This window comes from Apium graveolens, chromosome 6 (assembly GCF_009905375.1).
Source record: "Apium graveolens cultivar Ventura chromosome 6, ASM990537v1, whole genome shotgun sequence".
In the NCBI taxonomy this organism is placed as follows: domain Eukaryota; kingdom Viridiplantae; phylum Streptophyta; class Magnoliopsida; order Apiales; family Apiaceae; genus Apium; species Apium graveolens.
This window is the reverse complement of record NC_133652.1, coordinates 203,062,907-203,073,626: the sequence shown is the minus strand read 5'-3', so window position 1 is coordinate 203,073,626 and position 10,720 is coordinate 203,062,907.

Sequence of the window (10,720 nt, the reverse complement as noted above, 5' to 3'; positions counted from 1 at the left end):
CTATAATAAGCACCTACATACTAGCTATAGTGTCACCACACAAATGTCTATGAGTACAGACATCCTTCATAATGAAGCAAGCATAGTATGTACCGATCTTTGCGGATTATTAATTACCAGTTAGTAATTCTACGACCAGGAACTATTTAAGTTTAGAGTTATCATCTTTTAGGTCTCATTATTATGATCTCATCACAATCCATAAAAAGCTTTACTCTAAACTGTGGTATATCTTATTTAAACACTTAAAATAGATAGAGCCCGCAATAAAAATAAAACAAGTCTTTTATTAATATCAATGAAATCAAATAGATTACATAAAAGTTATTCCTACATCCTCATACATGATTGGACTTATGACATATCTCTTTCAATCTCCCACTTGTACTAAAGCCAATCACTCTGGTATCTAATACCCATCTTGTCTTTATGACGATCAAAGTGACTTTGAGAAAGTGGCTTTGTCAAAGGGTCTGCTATGTTATGTGTGTCAACTCTCTGGACGTTGACATCTCTTCTTTCAACAATCTCCCTAATCAGATGAAAGCGCCGCATGACATGTTTGGAATTTTTTTTATGAGACCTAGGTTCCTTGGCTTGTGCTATTGTTGCGTTGTTATCACAATACAACACAATAGGCTCTTCAATGCTAGGAACAACTCCCAACTCAGAAACAAATTTCCTCATCCAAACGGCTTCTTTTGCAGTCTCACTTGCAGCTATATATTCTGCTTCCGCTGTGGAGTCAGCCGTTGTAGACTGTTTGGAACTCTTCCAACTAATCGCACCACCATTCAGAGTAAATACGTACCCTGACATGGATTTGCTATCACTTTCTGATTGAAAATTAGAGTCACTATAACCCTCTATTTTCAACTTAGATTCACACCAAAAACAAGAAAAATGTCCTGAGTCCTTCGCAAGTACTTAAGGATGTTTTTCACTGCTTTCCAGTGGTCTTCACCTGGATTGGACTGATATCTGCTCATCACACTAATTGAATAAGCAACATCAGGCCTTGTACACAACATCGCGTACATGATAGATCCTATTGTCGAAGCATAAGGAATCTTACTCATACGCTCTCCTTCCTCAGGTGTCTTAGGAGACATTTTTCCGGAAAGGGACACTCCATGGATCATCGGTATGAGACCTCTTTTGGAGTTTTCCATACTAAACCTTTTAAGTACTTTCTGGATGTATGTACCCTGGGTAAGACCTATCATTCTTCTAGATCTATCTCTATAGATCTTCATACCGAGAATGTAGGATGCTTCTCCCAAGTCCTTCATGGTGAAGTTCTTTGATAGCCATACTTTGACTGATTGCAGTATTGGTATATCATTTCCTATAAGAAGTATGTCATCTACATATAATACAAGAAATGTTACCGCGCTCCCACTAACCTTCTTGTAGACACATGGTTCATCTATGTTTTCGATAAAACCAAACTCTTTGATTGTCTCATCAAAATGTATGTTCCATCTACGAGAAGCTTGCCTTAAACCATATATGGTTCGCAGCAGCTTACACACTAGGTGTTCATTTCCCTTGGAAAGAAAACCCTCTAGCTGTGTCATATACACTTCCTCCTCAAGTTCCCCATTGAGGAAGGCCGTTTTCACGTCCATTTGCCAGATCTCATAGTCGTAGTAAGCAGCAATCGCAAGCAAAATCCGAATTGATTTTAACAGGGCTACAGGAAAAAAAGTTTCATCAAAGTCAATCCCTTGCCTTTGTTTGAATCCTTTTTCCACGAGCCTGGCCTTATAGGTCTCCACCTGGCCATCTGCTCCAATCTTTCTTTTGTATACCCACTTGCACCCAATAGGCTTAACACCTTCAGGCGCCTCAACCAGAGTCCATACTTGGTTGGTATACATATATTCCATTTCGAATTTCATGGCACTATGCCATTTCTCTGAGTCAACACTACTCATAGCCTCATTATAGGTCACAGGGTCATCATCATCAATGATTGACAACTCATTGCCATTCTCAATGATAAGGCCATAATACCTCTCAGGTTGGCGAGACACTCTCCCTGTCCTACGAATGGGCTGTTCCACAGAAGGTTGTTCAGTCTGAACAGGTGTTTCCATTTGATTCGTAATAGTTTGTGCTTCTTGAACTTCATCAAGTTCAATTTTGCTCCCACTGTTTCCTTCAAGGATAAACTGCTTTTCCAAGAAGGTAGCATGTCTGGAGACAAACACCCGATGATCGGTGTAAAAGTAATACCCCAAAGTCTCTTTAGGATATCCCACAAAATTACATTTTACGGATCGAGATTCCAGCTTATCTGGGTCAACTTTCTTGACATAAGCTGGACATCCCCAAATCTTAACGTGTTTAAGACACGGTTTCCTTTCTTTCCATATCTTATAAGGAGTTTGAGGAACAGATTTGGAAGGAACCTTATTCGGTAAATATGCTGAGGTTTCCAATGCATAACCCCATACAAATACTGGAAGATTCGCATAGCTCATCATGGACCGAACCATGTCTAACAAAGTTTGATTTCTCCTTTCAGATACCCCATTCAACTGTGGAGTATATGGAGGAGTCCACTGGGAGACTATACCATTTTCTTTGAGATAATCTAGAAACTCTCCATTCAAGTATTCACCGCCTCGATCTGATCGAAGAGTTATAATACTATGTTTGGTTTGTTTCTCCACTTCATACTTATATTCTTTGAACTTTTCAAAGGCTTCAGACTTGTGTTTCATCAAACATAGGAATAGAAACAATATTCCTCACAATAGAGGGAACATAATAACAATTATTCAGAATAATAGTCTTGCCCGTAGGCATATGTAAACTAAATGATCCTACAGATATGGCCGCAACCCTTGCTCCATTGCCCATATATAGAATCACCTCATCTTTTTCAAGAGTCCTACTTCCCTTTAGTCCTTGCAACGAATTGCAAATGTGAGAACCACAGGCGGTATCTAATACCCAAGTAGAAATTTGACCTAGTGACATATTAACTTCGATCATCAACATGCCTGAATCAGAAGCGGTAGTCTCACTACCCTTCTTCTTCTTCAATTCTGCAAGGTAAATCTTGCAGTTCCTCTTCCAGTGCCCCAACTTGTTATAGTGAAAGCAAACAGCTAAATTAGGACCAGTCAACCTATGAGTATCTAGTATGCTCCGGAGTGATAGTGCAAAAGACATAACGAATATAGTAAATCTGTAAATGATAAACACATAACAACACATAGCAAATATTCAATTTCATTTCAAAACACTATATGAATCGGGTCTTTATTCATAAGTGGCTCCCACTATTTTATCTAATTTATACAACCCTAAGTGAAAATTAAGCATTCATAATGCTAGTGGGAATAGGGATCCTACATTCCATCACACAACCTCGGCTGTAGCACGAAACGTCATGTGATGTTCAATAGGCAGACAACTCTTGTCAATTACATCTTATGTTATTCCCTAATATAACTTTAGCCTCTTGAATAATTGAGTCACGACTGTAGCATGACAAACTCAATATTCTAAGTCAAGTCTAACCCAACATTTCGTACAATTGAATCAGTCTCCAACGGCCCACGACTGTAGCACGTAACGACCTTTAGATTCTAATTCAATGTACACGTCTCTATGTAATATACAAGTATTTCTTATTTCGAAATCAAAGCCCTCGACTGTAGCACGAAACGACAATGATTTAAAAATAAGAACCACTTTCTATCATGTTGGAAGGCTATGACCGACACAAGCCCGTTGTGTCATGGGCCATTTACTACTTGATATTATTTAATTTTAGAGGGATTATATTAAGTTACAATCATAATCATATTATAAAGAGATTCTTCCTTTTAAAATTAAATATTTCAAATCAATAATCGATAATCAGATGTTTTCCAGATCGGGTGGAGCATTGTCAAGAGGCGTCACTTAATAACCCTTTCTTACAGATATAAATCTGTTGTTGACAGAATCATCCTTTCTCTCAATATTGAAAATTCATATTCAATTACGTGTTTCATAAACACAAGAATCTCATGATCGTATTCATAATATTTATATTAAGGTCATGAAACAATTTCACTATACTAGATTGTCTAACAAACACCTTATGTTAATTAAGTTCACCTAAATCTATCATCGCATGCTAAACTAAGCATATATCACATATATAAGCATGCATAAATGTAAAGGTAGGCATGTTACATCATGTAGCATATTGGTCTAAGCATTATACATCTCTATGTATCATATGAGGCATTTAAAATCAATTAAAACAGTTAAAAACAGCTTTAAAACATTACTGTTAGCTATAAACAGTCCGAAACGATTTCAGAAAATATCATATAATATACCATTAGATGCGTCTCGAAAAGATGAATCCAACAGCACCAAGCACGCCTCATTCTGACCAAGCACGCGCCCACACGCGCCCGAAAGAAGCAAACCCAGGCGCCGTCACGTGCACACGCGCTGTCAGGCGCGTGTCTGACTTTCGTCCACGCGCCCCATGCGCACACGCGCCCTAAACCCTAAGCTGACGTACGTCATCTGATGATGTCATCATGACCTCAGCACAGGGCTGACCGTTGACCCGCGTGTGTTTGACACGCGCCCTCGTGTGTCACGCGCGACACACGAGAGCGTGTGCCCCACGCGCGCATGCCAGACGCGCGCTCCTCTGCCCGTTTCAGACTGTCGCCGCCGCCTTTGTACTGCTGCCGATTTCTCCATTGGAGGCCGTGCCTCACCAATCAATACAGACTAACAGTGCTCTTCTTTTAAAAACACAGCAGCATAAACATATCTATATACTAACAGATTATATATATATATATATATATTTAATTATGAATTTAATTAAAATAACTTCAAAAATTCAGAGCAATTAATCCTTACATCATAAAATTATGAAAAAAATACCCAGACGATCTAAAACACTTGTAGAACCCAGATCTACAGTCAAAATAATTCTGAGAAACAATTTCTAATCAGTCCTAATTAATCCATGAAATAACTTGTAAAAATCATAATTAATTCATACAAGCACATAAAATTCTGAAATTTTTATCACAGATCTATATGCATACAACATATGATCTGATACCATTGCAAGATTTTATCTATCACGGAAGCATGGTAAAACATTTTTATTGATATAAAATCCATATAATATGCATACAGTTCGTAAATAAAATCGAGGGATCAATTCTAACCTTTAAAAGCGATCCCAGAACCACGAGCGGAGGTCCCTAGCAGCTGCTCCTCAAGTGTGAAGCACTCCACCGATATCCACCAAGAAAACGATGTAATGAAGGAGGAGGAGGTGGAGAGAATTAGGGTTTTGTAAAAATTTTGGGTTGAGGCAAAAATAGGGTTTATAATAGTATATTTATAGGCAAAATTTTCAACTGAAAATTTTCCTATAAAATATTATTATTATTAACCCTTTATTATTCTCACTAATAATTCAAACACCTTTTAATTATTAATCCTTTTTCTAAACACTTTAGAAATAATTATCTCACTTGATTTAATTTCCAAAAATTAAATTCTTAATTAATAATATTAAGAACTTTTTCTTAATTAATTTATGATCAATTAAATCTCATTTAATCAATTATTAAATTTTCCAATTAATTATTTATTTCATAAATAAATAATTATCAACCATTATTAATTAATTCCTCCACCATTAAATCATTCTCTTTTATGGTGTGACCCTGTAGGTTCAATATTAAACCGGTAGTAGAAATAAATAATAATAAAACTATTTTATCATTATTTATATAAATTCTCTAATTCATTAAATATGATTAATTAATTAATCATATTTATTCTACATCGTGAGGGATACTTCTCAGCATATCGCGATTATCCGGATAATACGAATTCACTGCTTAGAATACCAAGAACCTATTCAGTGAGTAGTTACCGTACAATCAATTTCTTCTACCCTGCAATGTCACGATTAAATACAAGGCATGGAACTTGTGTCAAGCCTATCTTATTTAATCACTTGTTTTCCCATTCCCTATGCTTAGTTCTATTTAATGTAAATTAGAAACTCCTTTCTAATTTCATTCACTCTGGCCAGAGATTCCTGAACTAGTATAAGTGGATCAGCATTGAACATTCTCTTCCTTCACTGGTAGGGGTAGATCCTTTATTGATCATACACTATCTTCGTGTACAAATTCCTATACCCAGTAGAGCCCTTATAATTGTCCCTGGAGACTAAGAACTAAACCAAAGCATAATTCAGTGTACACAAGATGACTATGATGACCTCAAGTCTAAGGATACTTATACAACTATCACTATGTGAACAACTGCTGACACGTGAGTGAAATCCATCAGTTGTTCAGCTGTGTGAGTCATGTTCAGTGAACTTATTCTATAATAAGCACCTACATACTAGCTATAGTGTCACCACACAAATGTCTATGAGAACAGACATCCTTCATTATGAAGCAAGCATAGTATGTACCGATCTTTGCGGATTATTAATTACCAGTTAGTAATCCTACGACCAGGAACTATTTAAGTTTAGAGTTATCATCTTTTAGGTCTCATTATTATGATCTCATCACAATCCATAAAAAGCTTTACTCTAAACTGTGGTATATCTTATTTAAACACTTAAAATAGATAGAGCCCACAATAAAAACAAAACAAGTCTTTTATTAATATCAATGAAATCAAAATAGATTACATAAAAGTTATTCCTAAATCCTCATACATGATTGGACTTAGGACATATCTCTTTCAGACATTTCCAAGCTTAATCTTTCCATATCCCAAAGTCTTTCCTAAGTTTCCATCTCCATAAAAAATATTTGGGCCAACCTTCTCCTTAAACTCTAATAGCAGAGATTTATTCCCAGTCATATGTCTATGCATCCACTATCCAAGACTAAAGAATTTTTCTTGTTACCCTGCAATCAGATTTAACAATTAATTTGTATTTTTAAGGACCCATAATTTCTTGGATCCTTTGGCCTTTTTAAGTTTGTTAACCTTTGCAGCAGAAGACTTTAAATCAGCGTTTATGCTAACATTCTTAATATCAGAGTTTACACATGCAGAAACAACTTTTGATTTATATAAAGAGGGTTTAAGTTCATAGTAATCATAATATAAACTGTGATACTCTACATGTGTAAATTTAATGCCAAACACTACCAAAATTAAAACATGGATTGTGTGGTTTATATCTAGCTGTTCTATTCCTAAACTCTGACTTAGGAGGAACAATATTTATTCCTTTATTCTTCCTGCAAGCAATAACAAGATGATTAGCACTACCACAGTTAAAACAAACCTTTCTAGGTGCATTACGAATTGGTTTATACTTGTTCTCCTTCTTGACACCTTCTTTTCCATTTCTATTCTTTCTAGGTCGTCTTTCCTTGTTTTTCAATTTAACACCCTTCAACTTTTGCTTAAGCTATTTCTGAGTTATTGAACCAACATTTACGGACTTTGTATGAACTGGTTCATACTTATCATTTTTTAAATTTGACTTCAATGCAAATGTTGACCCTTTTTCATTAACTGACTTAACAACATTAGCACTTAAGTTAAACTTAGTAGGACTTAACTTAGTCTGGTTCTATTTTACCATAATATCAGTATTTACTGGTTTAACTTTCTCAGTTTCCGTTTTATTACACTTATCAGAATTAGTTTTATTATCATATCATAATCCTGATCCCCAACACCCATTTTTTATTAAACCCTGAGTTGTTTTTTTCCTGCACTAGTTCTTTTCCTAGATAAGCATGCTTTTGTAACAGTTTTTCTTTAACATTCAAAGCATCATCTCTTTCCTTTTTGAGTTTCTAGCATGAAAATCAACTCAGATTCTAGGTGATCATTTATTTTCTTAAGACAAGGTTTTCAGTTTTAATCCTAGCCTTTTCAAGAGTTTGGTCCCTATAACTAACATGCAGAGATTTAAGAAACAACCTTAATTCAAAAATATCATCAGTATCAAAAGCAAGTATGGTTTGAGGTACCTTTAATTCAGCAGTGTCAGCCTCAATATCAGTATTTTCCATAAGAGCATAGTTAACACCATCATCTGATTATGATGTATCATCTCAGTTCTTCTTCTTGGTATTCAAGGCTTGTTTCTTCTCAGCCCTTGGCTTCCTGGAGTCAGCTGCAAAGTGTCCTACTCCATCACAGTTGTAGCATTTTTCCTTTGACTTGTCATATTTTTCAGACTTTGACTCCTTCTCATTAGAATTTCTTCTCTAATTCCTCTTATCAATTTTTGAGGAACTAGAGCCCTTCTTGGAAAACCTTTTTCCCTTCTTCAAGTCCGTTTAGACCATCCTTTTGAAGCTTTTAACTGAAAGAGCATCCATCTGCTCAATATCTTCATTGTTATCATGATCACCTTCAATGTCTGATTCACTTTCAGAGTCTGAGTCATCATTAGAGTTTGATGACTCAGTATCAGACTTTGCAATCGTAACCTTGCCTTTGGAGTGGCCGTTTCTCCAAGATTTCTCCCTTGGTTCTTCTTTAACCTTAATTACAACATGTCTTGCTTTTGGTCTGTTATTCCAAAATAATCTAACAAGTAGAATTATAGAAGGGGGGTTGAATGTACTTGGTTTCTTTTCAATTTAAAAAACTTCTTGCAAATATAAATATAACTGTGTATGAATAAGCTAAGTGTGGATAAGAATTGTTCAAGTATTCAAGCACAAAGTAAATAAATAAGGATGTTTAAAAACATTATGGTGGATTGTTGTTTCGACCAGAGATAAATATAAATGTAGAAGATCTCTGTGATACAAGAATACACACAGCTGCTTACAAGTGAATTTCCAAATAGAGAACTAAAAAATTCTTAACAGTTTATGCCTTATCTATTTCTCAGTTCTTTCGATTGATATTTTTCTACTTGCTACTCTTGGTTTATATATTACCGAGTTACATGTGAAAAAGACAAACTAATAAAACAAAATTGTCTAAGTCTTATCACATGCTTCTTTATTTCTCCATACAGCATCTTTAAATTTCTTCAAGTTAGCATGGAAATGGAAATGCTTCTTGATCTTCATAATCTTGATTACAGGCTGCCACATTCCTTTTGCATACAATCAACCCATGTTAGTGTCAAGTCACTATCAACTCCTATTTGAATTTGTTATCCATTGAGACTCTGTTGAATCATCCGTCGAGACTCTATTGGATCATACGTCGAATGTGAATTGGGTCATCCGTGGAAGCCTTATAGAAACATCCGTTGAAAGTAATCCCATAACAGTTGACTCAATTTCACTTATGTAAAATTACAGGGCATCTAATATATATATATCATTCTTGTAGTCAACATCACTTAGAATATCCTACAACTTCTAATTCTCTAAGATATTACAGTACACAGGAATATTCTATAAATACTTATTAAAAAATAAGCTACTCTCTCAACGGATGACAAGTACGATTATCTGTTGGGAGCTACACAATCACTTAATTAAATCTACTAAAGGTGTTTTGGTAAAATATCATCAAGTCAACAACATATTCCTAACAATCTCCCCCAATTTATGTATACTAGAATTGTAGGCATAAATTTAGAGGGACTTGATGATAACAAAATACCCTATACAAAATTATCATTCATATAAATTGTTAAGTGTTGCAAGTTTATTGAAGTTGACAAAAGAAAATTCATAAAAGTCGTACAAACTTTGTTCAAGGTGCTCCTCTAGTCTGAGTAAATTAATATTTTCTCCTTGATTGTCTAGTCTTCTTTCCCAGCTTTCCATTGTTCTCTTTTATCCGGTATTGGAGTTGTCTGTAGAACTCAGATTCATCTTCATTTGATTGATCCAGTATCCCCTACATTTCCTTGAGAGTTTCATTTCTTGATATCTTTAGCTGATCATCTAATCTGAAAAATCTTCTTGTGTTCTTTTCATCATTGAACTCCATTAGCCAATATGGCCTGAAGTGCACTCTACTTCCAGTGTAGGGAATGGTTAAGACTCTTGGTAGTGCACTTGGGTCTCTCGAGCTTTGTTTTATTTGTTCAATTTTGTTGAGTATCTCCTTTTTAGCAACCATGTTGAATCCAAAGGTTTTCTTAATTGCAGAGAATACTTTTACTAAGACAGAATAGCCTTCATTGAGAATTCTATGAAGAGGCCAAGTAAGTTCCTTTCCACTCTTGTATGTGAACACAAGTCTTTCTAGAAGTCTGTTGTGGGCATCAATAGCTCTCACTTCATCCAGCTCATCCAGGTAAAGATTGAATCTGAAAACTCTTTAATGTCACAAATAAAGAGTCATTCTCCTTTATTAACTATAGGTTTGGGTTTGGATAGGGTTTTGGATTTGAATGGGATACACTTGACTGGATTGCTTGGTATGTTCTTTCTTCTTTTAGAGGTGGTAGGTATTGGGATGTTCAGCTCAGGATTAGGTAAGCTATCCCAGTCTATTGGTTCATCCTTAGGAGTAATTGGTTCACCATGAAAATTCACCTCAGGATTTGTGACGCCCTCAATCTCGGGGTTAGGAAATGAGGACCCACACACCTTTAAACTAAGATTAATTAAGCATAAACCCGGATAAACTATTAACATGATCAAACAGGATTAAGTTTGAGACAAGATTACAACTACCAACCAGATAATATATATTACAACCCAAAATAATTTTTAATTTACACAATCAATTCCGACTCGGAACTGAAAGATAA